Here is a 25,183-nt window from a genome sequence, read left to right as displayed (position 1 = left end):
TTCGGATACTCTATGTATAGTATCATGTCATCTGCAAACAGTGACAGCTTTATAACTTCTTTTCCGATTTGGATTCCTTTTCTTTTTCTTCTCTGATTCCTATGGTTAAAACCTACAAAACGATGTTGAATAATAGTGGTGAGAGTGGACAACTTGTCTTGTTTCTGAATTTAGAGGAAATGGTTTCAGTTTTTCAACACTGAGAATGATGATGGCTGCGGGTTTCTCATATATGGCCTTTATTATGCTGAGGTAAGTTCCCTCTTTGCCTACTTTCTGCACAACTTTTATCAAAAATGAGTGAATTTTTGCCTACTTTCTGCACAACTTTTATCAAAAATGAGTGAATTTTATTGAAGCTTTTTCTGCATCTATTGAGATGATCATATGGTTTTTCTCCAATTTGTTAATATGGTGTATCACATTTATTGATGTGTGAATATTGAATAATCCTTGCATTCCTGGGATAAACCCCACTTAATCGCGGTGTATGATCCTTTTAATGTGCTGTTGGATTCTGTTTGCTAGTACGTTGTTGAGGATTTTTGCATCTGTGTTCATCAGTGAGATTTCCCTGTAGTTCTCTTTCTTTGTGACATCTTTGTCTGGTTATGGTATCAGGGTGATGTTGGCCTCATAGAATGAGTTTCAGAGTATCCCTCCCTCTGCTATATTTTGGAAGAGTTTGAGAAGGATAGGTGGTTAGCTCTTCTCTAAATGTTTTCTAGAATTCGCCTTTGAAGTCATCTGGTCCTGGGCTTTTGTTTGTTGGAAGATTTTTTGTTTGTTTGTTTGTTTTTTGCAGTAGGCGGGCCTCTCACTGTTGTGGCCTCTCCCGTTGCGGAGCACAGGCTCCGGGCGCGCAGGCTCAGCGGCCATGGCTCACGGGCCCAGCCGCTCCGCGGCATGTGAGATCTTCCCGGACCGGGGCACGAACCGGTGTCCCCTGCATCGGCAGGCGGACTCTCAACCACTGCACCACCAGGGAATCCCTTGTTGGAAGATTTTTAATCACAGTCTCAATTTCAGTGCTTGTGACTAGTCTGTTTATATTTTCTATTTCTTCCTGGTTCAGTCTCAGAAGGTTGTGCTTCTCTAAGCATTTGTTCATTTCTTCCAGGTTGTCCATTTTATTGGCATATGGTTGCTTGTAGTAATACTTCATGATCCTTTTTATTTCTGCAGTGTCAGTTGTTACTTCTCCTTTTTCATTTCTACTTCTACTGATTTGAGTCTTCTCCCTTTTTTCTTGATGAGTCTGGCTAATGGTTTATCCATTTTGTTTATCTATTCAAAGAACCATCTTTTAGTTTTATTGTTCTTTGATATTGTTTCCTTCATTTCTTTTTCATTTATTTCTGATCTGATCTTTATGATTTCCTTCCTCTTGCTAACTGTGGGGTTTTTTTGTTCTATCTCTAGTTGCTTTAGGAGTAAGGTTACAATGTTTATTTGTGATGTTTCTTGTTTCCTGAGGTAGGATTGTATTGCTATAAACTTTCCTCTTAAAACTGCTTTTGCTGCATCCCATAGGTTTGGGGTCGTCGTGTTTTCATTGTCATTTCTTTCTAGGTATTTTTTGATTTCCTCTTTGATTTCTTCAGTGATCTCTTGTTTATTTAGTTGTGTATTGCTTAGCCTCCATGTGTTTGTATTTTTTACATATTTTTTCCTGTAACTGACATCTAGTCTCATAGCATTGATGTCGGAAAAGATACTGGATATGATTTCAATTTTCTTAAATTTACCAAGGCTTGATTTGTGACCCAACATATGATCTATCCTGGAGAATGTTCCACAAGCACTTGAGAAGAAAGTGTATTCTGTTGTTTTCGGATGGAATGTCTTATAAATATCAATTAAGCCCATCTTGTTTAATGTATCATTTAAAGCTTGTGTTTCCTTATTTATTTTCAGTTTGGAAGACATGTACACTAGTGAAAGTGGGGTGTTAAAGCCCTCTACTATGATTGTGTTACTGTCAATTTCCCCTGTTATGGCTGTTAGCATTTGCCTTATGTATTGAGGTGCTACTATGTTGGGTACATAAATATATACAATTGTTATATCTTCTCCTTGGATTGATCCCTTGATCATTATGTAGTGTCCTTCTTTGTCTCTTGTAATAGTCTTTATTTTAAAGTCTATTTTATCTGATATGAGAATTGCTGCTCCATCTTCCTTTTGATTTCAATTAGCATGGAATATCTTTTTCCATCTCCTCACTTTCAGTCTATATGTGTCCTTAGGTCTGAAGTGGGCCTCTTGTAGACAGCATATATACGGGTCTTCTTTTTGTAACCATTCAGCCAGGCTATGTCTTTTGGTTTGAGTATCTAATCCATTTACCTTTAAGGTGATTATCGATATGTATGTTCCCATTACCATTTTCTTAATCATTTTGTGTTTGTTATTTTAGGTCTTTTCCTTCTCTTGTGTTTCCTGCCTAGAGAAGTTCCTTTAGCATTTGATGTAAAGCTGGTTTTGTGGTGCTGAATTCTCTTAGCTTTTGCTTGTGTGTAAAGGTTTTAATTTCTCCGTTGAATGTGAATGAGATCCTTGCTAGTTAGAGTAATCTTGGTTGTAGACTTTTCCCTTCCGTCACCTTAAATATGTCCTGCCACTCCGTTTTGGCTTGCAGAGTTTCTACTGAAAGTTCAGCTGTTAACCTTATGGGGATTCCCTTGTATGTTATTTGTTGTTTTTCCCTTGCTGCTTTCAATATTTTTTCTTTGTATTTAATTTTTGATTGTTTGATTAATATATGCCTTGGCGTGTTTCTCCATGGATTTATCCTTTATGGGACTCTCTGCTTCCTGGACTCGACTATTTCTTTCTCCATGTTGGAGAAGTTTTCAACTATAATGTCTTCAAACATTTTCTCAGTCCCTTTCTTTTTCTCTTCTTCTTCTGGGACCCCTATAATTCAAATGTTGGTGCATTTAATGTTGTCCCAGAGGTCTGTGAGACTGTGCTCAATTCTTTTCATTCTTTTTTCTTTATTCTGCTCTGCAGTAGTTATTTCCACTATTTTATCTTTCAGGTCACTTATCCGTTCTTCTGCCTCAGTTATTCTGCTATTGATTCCTTCTAGAGAATTTTTAATTTCATTCATTGTGTTGTTCATCATTGTTTGTTTGCTCTTTAGTTCTTCTAGGTCCTTGTTAAATGTTTCTTGTATTTTCTCCATTCCATTTCCTAGATTTTGGATCATATTTACTATCATTACTTGGAATTCTTTTTCAGGTAGACTGCCTATTTCCTCTTTATTTGTTTGGTCTGGTGGGTTTTTACCTTGCTCTTTCATCTGCTGTGTATTTGTCTTCCCATTTTGCTTAACTTTCTATGTTTGTGGTCTCCTTTTCACAGGCTGCAAGTTCGTAGTTCCCGTTGTTTTTGGTGTCTGCCCCCAGTGGGTAAGGTTGCTTCAGTGAGTTGTCTAGGCTTCCTGGTGGAGGAAACTGGTGCCTGTCTTCTGGTGGATGAGGCTGGATCTTTCTGGTGAGCAGGACCATATCCAGTGGTGTGTTTTGGGGTGTCTGTGCCCTTATTATGATTTTAGGCAGCCTCTCTGCTAATGGGTGGTGTTGTGTTCCTGCCTTGCTAGTTGTTTGGTGTGGAGTGTCCAGCACTGGAGCTTGCTGGTCATTGAGTGGAGCTGGGTCTTAGCACTGAGATGGAGTTCTCTGGGAGAGGTCTTGCCGATTGATATTACATGGGGCTAGGAGGTCTCTGGTAGTCCAATGTCCTGAACTTGGCTCTCCCACCTCAAAGCCTCAGGCCTGTCACCCAGTCAGCACCAAGGCCCCGTCGGCCACGTGGCATATTTCAGAGCAGTGGGTTTGCACAGTGTCATCCTGGTACCAGCAGCATCAGCATCACTAGAGAATGGGTCAGAAATGCCTGTATGCATTATTTTAAATACTTAAGATTGTTATAATGGATATACCATAATTTATATTTCTGGTTGTTCATCACACATTTAACAGGTGTGTATTTTTTTCTCATTAATGTATATATTACTGAAAAAAGTATTACCCTTTCCTTACCTACATTAATTTAATTATCTTCATTGCTTATTTTTACCTTAATTTTATCATATAACCATAACCCTCTGTCATGAATTTAATATAGTTCTACTTTTGCCTAGCATCCCATCCACCCTAAGCATGTTCAAAGACTTTGCTCCTGTAATTATCCTTTTTCTCTTTTGTACCATTAATTTTTCCTTCTCTACTGGATCATTCACATCAGTGCAAAAAGCATGCTGTAATAATTCCTTTCTTGAAAAAAAAAGTAAGATAAAAATCTCTCTTCCACCCATTTGCTGCTCCTTTTTATTGCAAACTACTCAAGATAGTTGTCTATACTCATTTTCCACATTTTCATCTTCCATTCTCTCTTGAACCCACACGATAAGACACTCATTCATACTGCACTAAATCTACTCTGATCAAAGCCACCCATCACCTCTAGATTATCAAATCTAATTCTCTGTATTCATTTACTTGAGAGTGAATCAATCACCCTTTTTAAAAAAATTTCCTTTACTTAACTTCTAGGTCAATCACATTCTTCTGGTTTTGTACCTTACTCTCTGCTCCTTCTCAATCTTTTGCTAGATCCACTTTCTCATCCCACATAAATTGTGGATCACTCTTCCGTTTTATTTACACTCAATGCCTAGATAATATTGTCCATTGTAAATGTAGTCTATAAACTGGTGAGTTGTCCTCTGTTCTCCAGAATTTATATACTACAACCGGAATGTCTTCCTCACATGTCTAGTAGGCACCACAAGTTAAGATACCCAAAAAAGAGTTACTGATACCTCCCTAGCCATCCGCAACTACCTCTGACTTGCTCTTCCTCTAGTCTGTCCTCTCTTGCAAATAGCACTGTCATTGGCTCAGGACAAAACCTTGGTGTTGTCCTTGAATACTCTTCTCTCACAGTACACATCCAATCCACCAGTAAATTCACCTGGCCCTACTTTCAAAATTCAGAATCTGACCATTTAGCATGATCTTCACCACTCTCAACATTATCCAAGCCACCAGCATTTGTCTTCAGGACTTTCACCATAGCCTCCCAACTGATTTTCCTCTTTCACTCCAGCCCACTACCACCTCCCCCCATTCCATGAACTATGGTTTATCATCCAGACAAAAGCTAGAGTAATCATTTTCAAATGAGCTGCTTACTCTCTTTCTCCAAGGGCTTTTTATCATACTTAGAATAACACCCAAATCCCATAGTATGGCATACAATACTCTACATGATCTGACCCCTGAAAAATTACCAACTTCATTTTCAACTCGCTCTCTCTCTTTCTCTTTGTGGCAGCACACTGGTCTTCTTGTTGCTCCTATATCATCACCTGCATATTCCCAATTCCAGGTCTCATCTCTTGCTATTCTCTCTACCAAGAATGGCCTTCTCTCAGATATCTTGATGGCTTGCTCCTGTGCTGTATTCAGATCTCTGTGCAAATGTCCCCTTCCCTTAGAAAGTGTCACTACTCCCTACCCCTATATCTGACATAGAATCTCCATTAGCTTCTATTGTCTTCTTTGGCTTTATTTTTCTTCTTGATACTTACAACTACATGGTATTATACTTCAGATGTATTTGCTTTTTTATTTTCTTTCTCCTCCACTGATCATAAGGGAGAAGTTTTTTTCTACTTTGTTTAATCCTTTAGCCAAGTGGCAAGAACACAGCCTAAGATGTAATAGGCACTCAATAAATAGCTCTCTAGTCTAACTGGAATTTATTTTAGTATATGGTGTAATATAAGAACTTGAACATTGTTATTCTAATATAGCTAATTAACTTTATAAAATCTGTTTACTGTGTGCTGTTTCCCTTATAGTGATTTATTACACATCCTATATCACATATTAAATTATTTTATAGGTTATATTTGGGGGTTCTCTAATATATTTCATTGGTTCCTCTACCCGTAGAACTTTTAAAAATAGTTCTATGATACACTTTGATATTTTATAGGAATAATCCTTCCCTGTTATTCTGATTTATAGAAAGTTCTCCATTATAATAACTTTATATTCTTTCAAAATACCTTTAGAAGTACTTTGTCACATGGAAAACTATCACTGGAATTTTTATCAAAACTATAATTGATTTGGGAATGACTGATACTTTAAAATACTTATTCTTCCTAGTATGATAAGCATCTCTTTATTAAAAACAATTTAGGTAGATTGTTATAGTTTTCTCCATGTAAATGTCACGTATTTTCTAATATTAAGGTCATTCTTTTGTCAGTTATCTTTTTACTGGGATTGAAAATGAGATTTCCAAATTATACATTTTCACTTATTGTTGTTTGAATTAATTAATTAATTTGTATTGTTGAAATGTAAAAAGGCTATTGATTTTTACATTTTTCCCAATAAGAACAACAAAAAGAAAATAAAATAAATGAAAAGAGTTTAAGGGACCTCTGGGGCAATATCAAGTATACCAACATTTGAATTATAGGGGTCCCAGAAGGAGAAGAGAAAGAAAAGGGTTTAAAATATATTTAATAAAATTATGGTTGGAAACTTCTGAACCTGGAAAATATACAGATATCTAGGTACAGAAAGCACAGAGGGTCCCAAACAAGGTGAATCCAAATAGACTCACAACAAGACATACCATAATTAAAATGGCAAAAGTTAAAGAGAAAATTCTAAAGGCACCAAGAGTAAAACAAAGAGTCATATACAAGGGAACCCCTCATAAGGCTATCAGCTGATTTTTCTCGAGGCCAGAAGGGAGTGGCATGATATATATAAAGTGCTGAAAGGGAAAAACCTGCAACCTAGGATACTCTACCCAGAAAGATTATCATTTAGAATTGAAGAAATAAAAAACTTCTCAGATAAGCAAAAACTAAAAGAATTCATCAATCCTAAACTGACCTTAAAAGAAATGTTAAAGAGCCTTTTCTAAGTGAAAAAGAAAAGGCAATAGCAAGAAGTAAGAATCTATAGGGAAGGAAAAATCCCACTAGTAAAACCAAATCTATAGTAAAAAAAAAAAAAAAAGAAAAAAAGAAAAGTGGATCAACCACTTAAAAGAAGCTAATATGAAGACTGAAAGACAAAAAAATTGTAAAATCAACTATAACTACAATAAACAGTAAAGGGATAAACATGAAGATGTAAAATATGATATCAAAAAACGAAGCATGAGTGGTGCTGGGAAAACTGGACAGCTACATGTAAAAGAATGAAATTGGAACACTCCCTAACACCATACACAAAAATAAACTCAAAATGGATTAAAGACCTAAATGTAAGGGCAGACACATAGGCAGAATGCTCTATGACATAAATCACAGCAAGATCCTTTTTGACCCACCTCCTAGAGAAATGGAAATAAAAACAAAAATAAACAAATGGGACCTAATGAAACTTAAAAGCTTTTGCACTGTGGCTGGGAATGTAAATTGATACAGCCACTATGGAGAACAGTATGGAGGTTTCTTAAAAAACTAAAAATAGAACTACCATGTGACCCAGCAATCCCACTACTGGGCATATACCCAGAGAAAACCATAATTCAGAAAGACACATGCACCCCAATGTTCACTGCAGCACTATTTACAATAGCCAGGTCATGGAAGCAACCTAAATGCCCATCACCAGACGAATGGATAAAGAAGATATGGCACATATATACAATGGAATATTACTCAGCCATAAAAAGGAACAAAATTGGGTCATTTGTAGAGATGTGGATGGATCTAGAGACTGTCATACAGAGTGAAGTAAGTCAGAAAGAGAAAAACAAATATCATATATTAATGTATATATGTGGAACCTAGAAAAATGGTACAGATGAACCGGTTTGCAGGGCAGAAATAGAGACAGATGTAGAGAACAAACGTATGGACACCAAGGGGGGAAAGTGGCAGGAGGGCTGGTGGTGGTGGGATGAATTGGGAGATTGGGATTGACATATATACACTAATATGTATAAAATAGATAACTAATAAGAACCTGCTGTATAAAAAATAAAATAAATTCAAAAAATAAATTAATTAATTAAAATAAAACAAAGCATGGGGAGGGGAGTTAAAAAATGTAGATCTTTAAAATGTGGTTGAATTTAAATGACAACCAGTTTAAAACAAGTAATATAGGTCAACATATATGAACCTCATGGTAACCACAAATCAAAAACCTACAATAGATACACAAAAGCTAAAGAGAAAAGAACACGAGCATACCACTAAAGAAAATGATCAAACCACATGGGAAGAAACTAAGAGAAAAAGAAAAGAAGAGAGAAAAACTATAAATACAACCATAAAACAAACAATAAAATGGCAATAAATACATACCTGTCAATAATCACTTTAAATGTCAATAGACTAAATACTCTAATAAAAAGACATAAAGTGGCTGACTGGGTGAAAAAACAAGACCCATCTATATGCTGCTTACACCATATTCGCCAGACTAAGACATACACACACTGAAAGTGAGGAAATAGAAAAAGACACTCCACACAAATGGAAATGACAAGAAAGCTGGGGTAGCAGCACCCATATCAGACAAAATGGACTTTAAAACAAAGTCTATAACAAAAGATAAAGAAGGACATTATATAATGATACATAAAGATGAGAACATAATAACACTCATTAACATATGCACCTAATGTAGGAGCACCTACATATATAAAGCAAATATTAACAGACATCAAGGGAGAAATTGACAATAACACAATAATAGTAGGGAATTTTAACAACCCACTTACATCAATGGACAGATCATCCAGATGTAAAATCAATAAGGAAACAGTGGTCGTAAATGACACATTAGACCAGCTGGACTTACCAGATATCTACAGACATTCAATCCAGAAACAGCAGAGCACACATTCTTGTAGAGTGCACATGGAACATTCTCCAGGATAGGTCACGTGCTATGCCACAAAACAAGTCTCAACAAATTTAAGAGGATAAAACTTATATCAAACATTTTTTCTGACCACAATGGTATGACATTAGAAATCAATTACAGGAAGAAAAATGGGAAAAACACAAACACACAGAGACTAAACAACATGCTACTAAAAATTAACAGGTCAATGAAGAAATCAAACAGGAAATCAGAAAATACCTTGAGATATATAAAAGTTTAAAAGAAAACCCAACTTCCCAAAATCTATGGGATGCAGCAAAAGCAGTTCTAAAAGGGAATTTTATAGCAATACAAGCCTCCCTCAAGAAAAAAGAAAAATATAAACAACCTAACCTATCATCTAAAGGAATTATAAAAAGAAGAGAAACAAAGCTGAAAGTCAGTAGAAAGAAGAAAATAATAAAGATCAGAGAGGAAATTAATAAAATAGACACAAGCAAAAACCACACTAGAAAACAGCAATAAAACCAAGAGCTATTTTTTTAAGATAAACAAAATTGATAAACCTTTAGCCAAACTCATCAAGAGAAGAAGGGGACCCAAATAAGCAAAATAAAAAATGAAAGAGGAAAGATAACAATCAATATCACAGAGATACAAAAAAATCATAAGAGAATACTACAAACAGTTATATGCCCACAAATTGGACAACCTAGAAGAAATGGACAAATTTCTAGAAACATATTAACACCCAAGACTAAATCAGGAAGAAATAGACAATCTGAAGAGACAGATCATTAGTAATGAAAAAACTCCCAACAAACAGAAGTCTAGGACCAGACGGCTTCACAGGGGAATTCTACCAAACACATAAAGAAGAACTAGTACCCCTCCTTCTCAAATTATTCCCCAAAATTAAAGGGGAGGGAACACGTCCAAATTCATTATATGAGATCACCATTTCCCTGATACCAAAAGCAAAGACACTACAAAAAAAAAAAAAATCAAGGCCAATACCTTTGATGAATATAGATTTAAAAATCCTCAACAAAACATTAGCAAAAGAAATTAAATAATATATAAAAAGGATCATAAATGAAGATCAAGTAGAATTTATTCCAGGGATGCTAGGATGGTTCAATATCCACAAATTAATCAATGAGACACCACAGAAGCAAAATGAAAGATAAAAATCATATGATCATCTCAATAGACTCAGAAAAAGCACTTGACAAAATTCACCATCCATTCATGATAAAAATTCTCACCAATATTGGTGTAGAGCAGGGGTCCCCAACCCCCAGGCTGTGGACCAGTACCAGTCCACAGCCTGTTAGGAACAGGGCTGCACAGCAGGAGGTGAGTGGTGGGCGAGCGAGCAAAGCTTCATTTGTATTTAAGGCTGCTTCCCATCACTTGCATTACTACTTGAGCTCCACCTCCTGTCAGCATTATGGTGAGTTGTATAATCATTTCATTATATATTACTATGTAATAATAGTAGAAATAAAGTGCACAGTAAGTGTCATGTGCTTGAATCATCCCAAAACCATTCCTCCCCCACCCCCACCGTGGCTGTGGAAAAACTGTCTTCCACGAAACTGGTCCCTGGTGCCAAAAAGGTTGAGGACCGCTGGTATGGAGGAAAGATATCTCAACATAATAAAGGCCATTTATGACAAACCCACAGCTAACATTATACTCAACAGTGAAAAGCTGAAAGCATTTCCCCTAAAATCAGGAACAAGACAAGACTCTCACCACTTCTACTTAACATAGTATCTGAGGTCTTAGCCACACCAATCAGACAAGAAAAAGAAGTAAAGGGGACTTCCCTGGTGGTCCAGTGGTAAAGAATCTGCCTTCCAATGCAGGGGATACAGGTTCAATCCCTGGTTGGGGATTGAATATAGCATGGTCCCACATGCTACAGGGCAACTAAGACTGCGCACCACAACTTTTGAGCTCGCATGCCTCAATGAGAGAGCCCACATGCTGCAAACTAGAGGCCACGCGCTCTGGAGCCTGCGCGCCACAACTAGAGAGAAGCCCAAGTGCTGCAACTAGAAAGAAGCCTAAGCACTGCATTGAAGAGACTGCACGCCATAATGAAAGATCCTGCATGCCTCAACAAAGATCCCATAGCCACAACTAACACCAGACGCACCCAAAGAAAAATAAATAAATAGAGAAAATAAATAAATAAATAGAAAAGAGAAAGAAGTAAAAGGTATCCAAACTCGAAGGGAAGAAGTAAAACTCACTATTTGCTGATGACATGGTATTATATATCAAAAACCTTCAAGTCTCCACCAAAAATACTATTAAAACTAATATGTGAATTCAGTAAAATTGCAGGATACAAGATACAGAAATCTGTTGCTTTTCTCTACACTAATAATGAAGTACTAGAAAGAGAAATTAAGAAAACAATTCCATTTACAATTGCATCAAAAAGAATAAAATAACTAGGGATAGATTTAACTAAGGAGGTGAAAGACCTATATTCTGAAAACTCTAAGATACTGATGAAGGAAATTAAAGATGATACAAATAAATGGAAAGATATCCCATGTTCAATACTACCCAAAGCAATCTACAGATTTAATGTAATCCCAATCAAAATACCCAAGATATTTTTCACAGAACTAGAACAAACAGTTCTAAAATTTATAGGTATCATGCTCCCTGACTTCACACTATACTACAGAGCTACAGTCAGCAAAACAGTATGGTACCGGCACAAAAGCAGACACGTGGATCAATGGAACAGAACAGAGAGCCCAGAAATACACCTATGCACCTCTGGTCAATTAATCTATGACAAAGGAGGCAAGAATATACAATGGAGAAAAGACAGCCTCTTCAGGAAATGGTGGTGGGGAAACTGGACAGCTATACATAAAAGAATGAGATTAGAACATTTCCTCAAACCTTATACAAAAATAAACTCAAAATGGATTAAAGATCTAAATGTAAACCTGGACACCATAAAACTCCTAGAAGAAAATATAGACAGAATACACTTTGACATAAATTGTAGCAATATTTTTTTTTGATCTGTCTCCTGAGGCAAAGGAACTAAAAGTAAAAGTAAACAAATAGGACCTAATTAAACTTAAAAGCTTTTGCACAGCAAAGGAAACCACTGACAAAACAAAAAGGCAACCTACTGAATGGGAGAAAATACTTGCAAATAATATGAGTGATAAGGACTTAATACCAAAAATATATAAACTGCTTATGCAACTCAATATAAAAAAACCAAACAACTGAATTAAAAAATGGGCAGAAGACCTGAATAGACCTTTTTTCAAAGAAGATATATAAATGGCCTATAGGCATATGAAAACATTCTCAACATCGACAATCATCAGAGAATTGCAAATCAAAATAAAAAATGAGATATCACCTCACACCTGTCAGAATGGCTATCAGGAAAAAGTCTACAAATAACAAATGCTGGAAATGATGTGGAGAAAAGGGAACCCTAATACATTGTTGCTGGGAAAGTAAATTGGTGCAGCCCCTATGGGAAACAATATGGAGGTTCCTCAAAAAACTGAAGATAGAACTATCATATGATCTAGAAATTCCACTCCTGGGTATATATCTGAAGAAAATGAAAACACTAATTCAAAAAGGTATGTGCACCCCAATGTTCATACCAGCATTATTTATAATAGCCAAGATATGGAAGCAACCTAAGGGTCCATCAGCAGATGAATGGATAAAGAACATGTGATATATATACACAATGAAATACTACTCAGACATAAAATTAATGAAATTTTGCAGTTGTGACAACATGGATGGACCTGGAGGGTATTATACTTAATGAAATAAGTCAACAGGGAAAGAAACACTGTATGTTAACACTTATACGTGAAATCTAAAAAAATTAAACCAAAGATTGTATATAACAAAACAGAAACAGACTCACATGTATAGAGAACAAACTAGTGGTTACCAGTGGGGAGAGGGAGGGGGACGGGCAAGATAAGGGTAGTGGATTAAGCAATACAACCTACTATGTATAAAATAAATAAGCTACAAGGATATATTGTACAGCACAGGGATATAGCCAATATTTTATAATAACTTTAAATAGAGTAAAATCTATAGAAACATATAATCACAATAGTTTCAGCTGTACACCTGAAACTAATATAATATTGTAAATCAACTGTACTTCAATAAAAAATAGTAAAATAAAATTAAAAAGATTTTTCAGTAGTGTTATTTTCATACCCTCAGCTGAAGTCAATCAAAGAAAATGCAGTTAATTCATTAAGTAATATATCTCTTTCTCACTGAAAGGCCTATTCTAAAATCAAGTTTCTGACGACAAATAATAATAATGACAAAGTAATAACAATAATAACCACTCCCATTTAGCAAATGTTTCAAAATGGAAGAACTCAATTTTGGAGCTTTATTTTCATTTTTCTCTATCTTAAGATGCTACATAATTAAACAGAATTGCTTTAGTCTTACAGCATAAAAAAATTCATAGCCAAATTTTCAATTACTGCTTCTCAGATTCCTCTTCCTTTCTTCTACCACCCAAAGCTGGTTACCCTCTCTCCTAACCATTCTGCAGCCTGATTCATGCTTCCTGATTCAAAATTAAAGCCCATCTGAGAAAGATCAGAACTGGAGGATAAGTATGCTAGAAGTATGAGTGGTGGTGAGGATTTGTGGAAAAATAATATGTGCTGCTTGTTAGGATCAGCCTTTTACTGTTTCTTTTCCATTAAAAGGAAAATCCAGAGTTGACTGTTGCTACTGAAAATGTCCCTGCCTATGATACGTTATTTATTTACACAGAAAAACATTTCCTTACAGCTGTTTTTGAACATTTAAATAAGTCACACCTCCCACAATAATGTAGAGATAAGGGGCCAGCAGAGCTCTCAGCTGGCAATGCTCAGCTTAACCCACTTACATTCATTAGGACACAGGAGTTTAGGGCACAGCATTTATTATAATCCGTGACTATAAGAAAATGTGAGATGAAATACATTAAATAAATTAAACATGCATTAAACATCTCTGAATCACAGTTCAATTTCACTAAGTGAACCAACAGTAAATTATTGATAGTTTGGTCCCCTTTAAGAGAACAAAGTAGCGACTGATTTCAGTGTACTGGGTAAATTAGGCACTATATGCATTTCATTCATGACTTGCACATCTCACATCTCACATTGCCACAATACAATTATTTTTGACTTCAAAGTCTGTTCATTGGTCCCATGAAACTGATGGCTTGGAAAAATCGAAGACATGGGAAAGAAACCTCTGAAGTTAATGAACAGTGTGGTGGATTCCTTTATGGACGTGATCACATTGTGATGGGGATATCATGATGGACTCCAGTTCCCAAGGTCAGCATCACCAATAAAAGTAAGAATGCCTTGGTAATCCAGCAACATGTACCAAGGTCTACAAATGGTTAAAATTACCTTTACAATATTCCATTGTGGTATTATTTACAGTTCCCTTTGTTATTTAATAAAGAACATTCACCTCCCGCTGACCAAATAATTTACTGCACATTTTAAACTGTCTAAAGGATTATGGTGTGTGTGTGTGTGTGTATTTGTGCACAGGGAGGGGTAATTTTTAAGGCAAGACCTGTGAGATATCATCAATCATTAATGTCTTTTTAAATATGGCTAAGATAAATTTAAACCTCAAGATATAGTAGATTCCTTAATCCAGTATTCCATTCTATGCATGCTACCTCTACAAGGTGATTTTCTTTATAATACACCAGTAGTAAAGAAAGAAACCGTCAGAGCAAGGAGCTGTGACTAAAGCAGAAGCTGAGTTATTGCTCTGCACTGTTTTCCTCATGTGAAGCTATTATGGACTTGAACTGTGTCCCCCCCATACCAAATTCATATATTGAATACCTCACCCCCAGTGCAACTGTGTTTGGAGATAGGTCTTTAGAGAGATAATTAAGGTTAAATGAGGTTACGTGGGTAGGGCCCTTATAGGATTGGTGTCCTCATAAGCAGAGGAAGAGACACCAGAGATTCTCTCTCTACACACAACCACAAAGGAAAGGCCATGTGAGCACACATCAAGAAAGTAGCCATCCACAAGCCAGGAAGACAGCCTTCACCAGAAACCAAATTTGCTGGCACCATGATCATGGACTTCTAGCTCTACAACTTTTCGAAAATAATGGTCTGTTGTTTAAGCTGCCCACTCTGTTGCATTTTGTTACAGCTGCCTGAGCTGACTAATATGGAAGGTCATCTTTTAATTGTTTGCTCTCCTCTTGTAGCCTCTGAACTTCACCTGCAACTTCCTACCTTCACCCATCTCTTAACATCAGTGTCCTCCCAAGTTGGGGAAATCAGAGATTTAGACATTGTGGTGTTTCTGTCTTTAATGCAGTTGTGCATTTCTTTTATTTCTGCAACATGTAATTTATTATTTTCTGCTAACCATTCAAACACACCTAAGTTTTGGATCCATGTCTTCTGGTTTTGGCTCTGGTCATGTTGCTTCTATTGCTATCAGAAGTGTCAGTGGGAGCAGACACAGACTGGACCCTAAATATGTGTTTACTTTGCTCACTGGGATCCTAACTGGAAGGATGTAACATCACAGATGCATCAAACCCTCTTCTGTACCAATGTGGTGTCAAGATCTTTACTTTAAAACATGCTTTCAATCTGTCAGATTGCCAAGTTTTAGGATGATGGTGACAACTTTGATGAAGGGCCTCAGAATTTGAGCTTGTGCCTGTGCCTTGATGCTCAGGACATGATCCACCTTCATCATATTCATCAAAAGCAGGGGCATCACTTCGAGGGAATCCCTGAGAGTTCACCTTTAATAATAATAACAATAATAATAATAGTAGTAGTAGTAAAAAGCCTGTCTTGGTGGGTCATTTATGGGATGAGGGGGCTGTGTATTCTTCTTGCATCAGTACATTTATTTTAGTTTCCTATTAATTCTTATAGTTTTTCAGTTCATTCTTCTTTTTTCTTAGTATATAATTATACCATCTGCAAATGAGGATAATTTTGCATTTCCTTTCTAATAATTATACCTCTTATTTCAGTTTCATACCTTATGGCTTTGATTAGTGCTTTCAGAACAATTAGATAACAATGATAATAATAGGCATTTTTGTTTTCCACATGATTTTAATTGGATATTATTAAAAATGAAGTCCGCCATTGCTTTGAGATGAATATTGTTACAGAAACAACATATGTTAGTGAAATTTTATATGTGAGTTCAAAAAGATAGTTAAAAATAAATGAGTGTAAATTTTTTCTAGATTTTTTCTGATTTTATTGAAATTACCAAATTGTTTTTTTTCTTTCTGACCTATTGTAGGAAGTAGGACACTAATTGTTTTCCTAATAATCAACTAATTTTGTATAATGCACATGATTTTGAATACAAAATGGATAAACCAGACCACCCTCTAAGGAACGTTTAATCACTAAACATGTTGAACACATTTCTGCCCTGTAAAAGATTTATATTCAACTATGATCCCAATCAGCAAGCTTCTCTTCCCACTAAAGGGAACAAATTATAATCCTTTCAACTGCTGCAGTAAATAGAAAACAGACTGCTGATTATACAGAAAGAGGAAAAACAGACATAGGACAGAGCATGCAGATTAGAAAGGAGCCATTCCCCCCTCAATACTAAGTAAATAGAAGCAGGCATTTTGCAAAGTGCATTAAAGGGAACAGACTGCTGTAGAAATCAATTGATAAAGACTTGCCAACTAAAACAAACTTTGAGCAATTACATTAGCAAATAATTAGAATAATGTGTAAATAGTAGTAAGGACCCTGCAACAAAGGAACTACATGGATCCGTGTCTCTTCCTTTTGTGCCCACAGCATTCTGGGCTTATCTCTATTATTCAGTAGTATATTTAGTATCAGAAAGGATACTACTGAACAATAGGACTTATGATTGCAGTTATGAGAAATAATTTAATGGCATTAAGCAGGAAGTGCCCTGACACTTTGCAGTGGGAGAATATTTGTCTCCAGTTGAGACTCCAGCAAGTAAACAATGATTCCTGTCCAGAGGAAATCTATTTAACTCTCCCTGTATTAAAAGCGTAAAAGAAATTCATGCACAGAAAGAACTCTCATCATGGCCAAAATGCAGCAGGCAGAGCCACTGAGTGGAAGGTGACTTATCATACATCATAGTTACTGGAAGTTTCCATACGGAGCTGGCACCCTATATAATATATTGAAAAGCCAATCCCATAAGAAACAAGTGATAAAGATTTGGAAAGAAGTATCCTGTAGTGAAAAGATGGTGGGAGTTAACATCAGGGAGCTGAATCTTGGTTGAGATATTTCTACATGTCCATGAGAAGTTACATAAAATCTGAGACTATTTTTCTTCATCTGTAAAAAGGATATAATAATATTCACCTTGAGAAGATGTCAGAACTATTTGAAATGTGTATGTTTAGCACAGGGCCACATATGGTAACTATTCAATAAGACATGGTTTGTTACTTTATTATTATTGAAGCAAACCTAGAGAAATATAACAGATACTTTAAAATATATTTAGATAGAAATGAAGACCCTGACACAAAGAAGTGACATTTTCAGGACAGAACACTGTGGGGCAAGAATGTGGAACACAGAAAAATATGAATAAAACTTGGGAAAGAGAACCTTAGTATGCATGAGGGTGGGGAGGGAAGGCTCTCCCCTAAGCTCTTAGTCAAAATTAGTCCCTCAGGGAGGAAAATGGGAAATTTGTATCTGAGTACACAATATATATTTTACAGGTATTTGAATTTATGTTCATGTTAAGGTATAATAACATATGCATTGTTTCATTCTGAAGTATGGGATCCACAATTCTCAAGGAATCTTCTCTTGATCTCCATAAAATTCCATGTTAGATAACCACATACAGAGACAGCCTCAAAAGAGACCCCGGAAATTCTGGAGTCCAGCATGAGCAGAATGAGTAAGCAGTACCTTTTACAGAATCATGTTTTAATAACACTCATTTTTGCCTGGCCAGATTATGTATCTTAACACATCACCTTGTATTTTATGTGTTTGTTTCAGTGCCTGTGACTACTCACTTAACTGTGAGTTCCCTGAAGGCAGGTACAGTTTTGCTCACCCTTGTGTTTCTTAACATTATGCACAAGCAGAGCTGCCTTAGGGCCACTGTAGGACTTAGACACTTTTTAGAAGCACCACCTCACATCATTTGAAACATGTTAAATTTTAAGAGCCACATTATGGCTCATTAAAATGATTATTTTCACTATAAAATTTTAAAGATATTTATAATTCTATTTTTGGAATTTGGCTATAAGTCAAATACTTTATGATTGGTGCTAAATTCTCCACAGTGTCATAATGCACACCCAGGAATTCTTGCAAAGTGAAATAATCTAAATAACAAATTGTTTTCAATGGTCATGAAATTTTAATGGAAATGAACCTTAACAATTAATGAGGTTGGAACAATGTTAATTTTGGTAGACATTTAAACATTTATCTAGAAACAATAAATGCTGGAGAGGGTGTGGAGAAAAGGGAACACTCTTGCACTGCTGGTGGGAGTGTGAATTGGTACAGCCACTATGGAGAACAGTATGGAGGTTCCTTAAAAAACTACAAATAGAACTACCATATGACCCAGCAATCCCACTACTGGGCATATATCCTGAGAAAAACATAATTCAAAAAGAGTCATGTACCAAAATGTTCATTGCAGCTCTATTTACAATAGCCCGGAGATGGAAACAACCTAAGTGTCCATCATCAGATGAATGGATAAAGAAGATGTGGCACATATATACAATGGAATATTACTCAGCCATAAAAAGAAATGAAATTGAGTTATTTGTAGTGAGGTGGATGGACTTAGAGTCTGTCATGCAGAGAAAAGTCAGAAATAGAAAAACAAATGCCATATGCTAACACATATATATGGAATCTAAGAGAAAAAAAAAAAAAAGGTCATGAAGAACCTAGGGGTAAGATGGGAATAAAGACACAGACCTACTAGAGAATGGACTTGAGGAAATGGGGAGGGGGAAGGGTAAGCTGTGACAAAGTGAGAGAGTGGCATGGACATATATACAATACCAAACGTAAAATAGACAGCTAGTGGGAAGCAGCTGCATAGCACAGGGAGGTCAGCTCGGTGCTTTGTGACCACCTAGAGGGGTGGGATAGGGAGGGTGGGAGGGAGGGAGATGCAAGAGGGAAGAGATATGGGAACATATGTATATGTATAACTGACTCACTTTGTTATAAAGCAGAAACTAACACACCATTGTAAAGCAATTATACTCCAATAAAGATGTAAAAAAAAACCCATTTATTATTTTTAATTTTTCTGGGCTATTTTCTTTTTAATATTTTGGAATCAATGATTTTTTTTTCAGTTCTTAAATACTGTCAATGACCTTTGAAGAGCCAGAAGGCATACTGGTACACCATGGAGTAACCAGCACTGATGGCATAAAGTAGTTGGCCAATTAGTATTTCTAGATTAGATTGGTAATTTGAGAATATACACATGCCACTGGGTATTAGCCAAAGCCACAGCACGGTTTATGGTGCAGTTTTATTTAGTGCTGTCGCTACTAAGCCATTTTACACATAGCAGTGGTTGTCTATGTCAGTAATAATGTTGGCAAGTTGAGAAAGCAGCATTTCTACAACAAGAGGGTTAAGTTCGCTGTCAGAACAGGCCAGAGGCTGAAGTCATCCCATAGATGTCAGCAGGGGGAAACCCAAGTGAAAGCCGACAACCAGAAGTCAAACACCCTCAGATTTTGGAGAGAGAAGTTGGGCCTCACACATATTGGCAATATTAGAGCCAGGCCTTGTGGCTGATACTCATAAAAGGCGAGAGAGCTGGCAGGTGGACTCAGAAACATTTCTCTTATTCCACCTTCTCTAGGGAGACCTGCCTTGACAACCCCTGTTCCCCAGGCTGAGTGTGAATGACTGCAATGAACAGATGCTCCTGAGCAGAGCAGGCCATCTTATTCCTCAGATGTACTGTAACAGAAAGAAAACAACAACTTGAAATAGTTGAGAGAGACATTCAAGAGAGCAGTGGGATCGATCCTAGGGTGAGATGGCTTGTGTTTGCTTAGTCACCATCACCCTGGTGGCAATTCTGTCACTCTTAAAGAGCCTTTACCTGTCCACACTGGACCTCTAAGTCTCAACTGGGTCACTATCTTCCCAGGAAACAGTACTGTATTCAAGACTGCACTGTCATCTCTAGGCAGGCTGGAAACAGATTTGAGAGTTTTAAAGCCTATCTGGATGGATATGATTCGTAAAACCTCTGATTTTTGCACATTGGATTATACTTTCAGGATCGTTCCAGGGTGAGAATCCTAAACACTAGACTTGGAACAGAGTCTAGGTAGATTGCTATTTACTACCGAAAATTTCATTTGCCTTAATGATTCCCAAGTATACCTGAACCTTAACTGGATATCTAACTAACTCCAAATTATGCTTGAATTGCATCAATTATTCAACATTTTTCTTAAAGTGTGATGAGTACAGAATTACCAGTCATCTGTTGGCAGAAAGTTAAGACCTGTACAAAATACATCTCTCTTGGCAATATGTCTCCAGAAATTTGATAATCATATGCATGTTTGGATGCTCTCTTACTAAAAGCTTTTGTGAGATACACAAATGGCAAGTATTGTGTTATAGCTGTCATACTTTAGAGAAAATGACAATGTTGCTGGAGCAGAATTAACTAGTCCAAAGATGCTAAGCCTTAGAGAAGAGGGCTAGAAGCTAACATGCATTGAGGATCTACTACGTGTTAATAAGGTCTCTCTCTCCTTCTCACTCTATAGATACAGATAAAGATACATCTTTTGTAAGCATTGCATCGCAATTCTGTTTGTCTGTAACTCTGACCTCTTTCAAAGCAAAATCTGGTACCATGTATAACACAAATAGGATTCTAGATGATTTTGGAGCACTTTCTTATTTGCTTAATAACTTTCAGTGGCTCCCTATCTCCCACTGGATCAAGTTTGAATAATTCTGCCTGCTTTTCAAAGTCCTCACTGGTCTCCCTACCCAGCCAGTCTTATTTCTTTTTCTTTCCCACATATTCCCTCTGAGCAACGTGGATCAGTATTTGCACTGACCTGTAAACATATCCTCATTGCCACCTCCAAGGTTCTTTCTTTCCTCTTCTGTCACCTATGCAAATTGTCACCAATTCTTCAAGGATCCCTTCACAGTTCATCATTTAGCAGAGTTCAGTGAGCAGAAATGCTACAGACTTTTGTTGTTGTCATGTTGTAACATGATCTTACCTATAATACAGTAATTCACAAAGCATGGATTTAAAACAATGACATTGTAATGAAGTCAGTGGACATTTATGGCAAAGGAAGCTTTGAGGCTTTATCTCTTTAGAATAAAGCAAAACGCATAGCTGAAGCTGAATTGCAAATTACAACTCTAAGTCCTTTGGAATTTAAGGGGTAGCATTTTTCACGAGACCTTAGGTCAACAATGTGGCATTTAATCCTCCACTGAACACTTGAACATAAGCTTGACAAACTCCATTTTTAAAGTTATCAAGTTCTGAAATACAGTCAGTACACAGTATTTGAATCTACGGTGCTACCATCTCCATGATAAATAAAACTTGAGGGGTAAATAAAATATCCACCTTCTTTTTCTTTTCATGAAGGGAGACTGCTCTCCAAAACTGCTCTATAATTCAGAACAAAACTCATAGAGATTAAGCATAATAGTTCATATTTTCTTTATAGGCATTACAAGTAAGCGTAACTATCAAAGTCATACAACTTTTTAGTTTTGAATGACAGTCATTGTTCAGCAAAGGTTTTCCACACTATGGTTTTATGAAATCAGGCAGTTGTCAGAATTATTTATGGAAAGTTTCTTATATTTAAGGATTTTAAGCATAATTTTTAAAAATATCATTTTATGAAGATTTAAGATAATGAACACCAAATGAAATGACCCATTCTTAGGTAAATAGAAAAATATAGTGCAATTACACATGTCAGATGATCAGGTTTGAATCTGCTACTTTTAATCTAAGGTTGTTGATCTGATAAGAATTTCCTTCTATATAATCTAAAGTTACTTTTCAGTAAAAAAAAAAAAAAAAAATCCAACAAGGAAACACAGGCCCTGTGCTAGGTGCCAAGTGGTCAAAATCAGACACAGTTTCTGTCCTAGAGTTTTCAGGTTTGTGGAGAAGACTGACATGATGTACCAGGAAAGTAATAGCAAAATTAGACACGTTTCTGCCCTCAAGGAACTAGGCTACTGTTAGGGAGGGACAGTACTGTGTAAGTAAACAAACAAATACATCATTCCAAATCACAGTTGATCTTATGGAGAAAACATAGTGTACAGTGATGAAGAACAACAAGGAGAGGGACTAATTTAGACAAAGAGTTAAGAGGTGCTTTTCTTAGGAGAGACACGTGTGCTGAGGGCTAAAGTGTGAGAAAGATCCAGCCATTTAAAGAGGTGTTAGGGAGACGCAAAAGCATGTATAAAGGTCCTAAAACAAACAAACAAAAAGGTCAGTTTGTTCAAAGATCAGAGTGTATGCCACAGTAGCTAGAACAGAGGATGGAAGAGAAGAGAGACATGAAATAAGTTTATAAAAGATAGATTGCAGTCAGATCATCAGAACCATATAAGAAGTATCAAGGAATTTGAATTAGATCCTATGTACAATGGGAGAGCATAATGGGGGACAAAAATGATTTAAAGTTTAAATTGTTCCTCTTGGCAAATAAATAGACTGTGAAAAAAGGAAGTCCACTTGGACACTTGCTGCCCTCCAAGGAAGAAGAGAGAGCATATTGTACTAGAGAGAAAGATAGAGAAATAGAGACCTGAGGTAGATTTCAAATCTAGACTCAAAGAATCTGTTGCTAGATTGGCTGGGGCAATGCAGAGGATTAAGAAAAGTAAATTAAGGATGACGCCCAGGTTTCTGGCTTAAGCAACTAAGTGGATACTACTGACATCTACTGAGTTGAGGAAGTTTGAAAGTAGAATGAAATTTAAAGCAAGGTGGGGTGGGATAGAGAGGAATTCAGCTGTAGTCACAGAGATTTTGAGATGCCTGTGAGATATTCTTTTTGAAATGTCAGGTGGGCAGTTAAATAGGTATATGAGGATACATTTGAAATGGGCATAATTGAGGGGTCCTCAGTCTGTAAATGATGAATAAAGTGATAGTAATAAGCAGTATCACCAGAAGAGAAAGGGTAAAGAGAGAAGAGAAGGGGATCCAAGCCCAAGTTCCAGGGCAAAAAGTAAAAGTAAGTAAGAGACTGAGAAGAAGTGGCCAGTGAAATCTGGGACACCAGACATCATGCAAATTAAAAGAAGAGACTGTTTCAGGATATGTGTTGTATTACTGAGAAGTCAAGTACTCTTGGCTTTTACTCATTTATGGATTAACACCTGGGGGTTTATTTTAAAAGGTAAATCATGTTATCAAAATAACATCATGTAACAGTAATAATAATTCAGATACAGTTGGTAAGCTACTTCCACATACATTATCTGACTTGATCCCAACAATAAGTATATTTTATTACTGATTGCATTATACACTTAAAGACACTGGGGCTCTTGCGAGCAACTAATATTTAATAATAAATTCAACAAGTATTGTGAACTCCTGTTGTGAGAGGCAAGTTCTAGACTCTGCAGATATATCTGTGAACAAAAGAAATCACTTCCCAGTACTCACAGGGACAGTATCCTTTGCAATGATTATAGAGTACCACACAAGGCTAATAATTATTAAGAAGTGCAGAGTTCTGACTGCCGAGGTTCACTTTTTAAAATCTTAATTACATTTTATTAACAGTTCAGTAGTGGTAGGTATATTCTAATTGTTGTGCAAGAGGTTCACTTTTTTGAATTCTTGTTACTGTGTTGAATACAAAAATAATACAAGTTTTATGTATTTGAAGACATACTACATTTAGTAAACTAAATATATATGGTTACTCTATGTCAATATATGACATATTGGGGGAGCATCTATCTGCATCTTAAACCTTTCAGAAATCTTACTCACAGAGTTCTTTTTTTTTTTTTTTTGCAGTACGAGGGCCTCTCACTGTTGTGGCCTCTCCCGTTGCGGAGCACAGGCTCCAGACGCGCAGGCTCAGCGGCCATGGCTCACGGGTCCAGCCACTCCGCGGCGTGTGGGATCTTCCCAGAAGGGGACACGGGTTCGTGCCCCGGTCTGGGAAGATCCCACACGCCGCGGAGTGGCTGGACCCGTGACCCCTGAATCGGCAGGCGGACTCTCAACCACTGCGCCACCAGGGAAGCCCTCACACAGTTCTTAATAATAGCAATGTTTGCCAAGATAAAAGCACGAAAATCTGTCCTGTTTGTGTCTGACCAAGTCCTTATCCATTTGGGCATTGTCCTGATAGTCTATCAATGCAGTCATTGGAACATATGGGTTTCTGAATTTCCCATACATATTCTCTATTTTGTTTTCATGGATAAAGTAAGCTTTAGAACTACTTTGACAAAATGCAAGGTTGCTAAGTTTGTGCTTTTTCAAACAATGCAGAAAAAAGAAATATCAACATATTTAATAGCATATACTTTATCTTCATTTTCTTATCCTCTTTTCCTTTAGGAATTTATTCCTGTCTAAGATAATATATGATACCACAAAAAATGTGGCATCTTATCTGTGAAAGAGTCAGATAACATTAGCGCTTGGTGGATTTATCAATATGTCTGGCACTTAAGAGATTTATGTGTGGGTCATTATGACAGGACATATGTAACATTGATTTTTGTGGCTGGATTCATGCTATCTGGACTTGACTGTATAATCTTGTGTAAGAGCCGCTGACCCTCTGAAAAACTGCTTTGCATTTGTGCTTCTGTTTTGGATAAAATCCATAGTTTAGATTTCTTTGCCCTTCAAAATGACCATGATGGTATCTGTGGCTTTTTTTTTCCCCTTCTGGAATTTACTTTTACTGAAGAACACTTTCTTTTTAAGAAATGAATTTCACTCCTGCCATGACTGAATCATTCTTAAAGCAACTTCAGTTTTACAAAGAGATTTTTGTTTTTCTTCCTTGGCATTTCATAAGGTTAAAGAAGACCTTAACGATAACGTTTGTGTGCAGTACCTACAGCCTGCAGTCATTGGTACATGAGAGTAGATGAATAACTACGTTATTTCCACTAAAAAAAAAAAAAGACTTAAAT

The 25,183-nt window shown here is 36.5% G+C and overlaps 1 long non-coding RNA gene across 1 annotated transcript in view; it reads right to left on the bottom strand.

The window, feature by feature from the left end:
• LOC114901894 overlaps positions 1-25,183 on the bottom strand; it is a 115,120-nt gene that overhangs the window by 15,462 nt on the left and 74,475 nt on the right. Inside the window, exon 2 of the long non-coding RNA XR_003795315.1 lies at positions 21,073-21,243. This is a non-coding gene — a long non-coding RNA (uncharacterized LOC114901894). The remainder of the gene's footprint in view (positions 1-21,072; positions 21,244-25,183) is intronic.

This window comes from Monodon monoceros, unplaced genomic scaffold (assembly GCF_005190385.1).
Source record: "Monodon monoceros isolate NGI ecotype Baffin Bay Population unplaced genomic scaffold, NGI_Narwhal_1 Super_Scaffold_2, whole genome shotgun sequence".
Taxonomy (NCBI): Eukaryota; Metazoa; Chordata; class Mammalia; order Artiodactyla; family Monodontidae; genus Monodon; species Monodon monoceros.
This window is presented reverse-complemented; position numbering and strand designations above follow the sequence as displayed.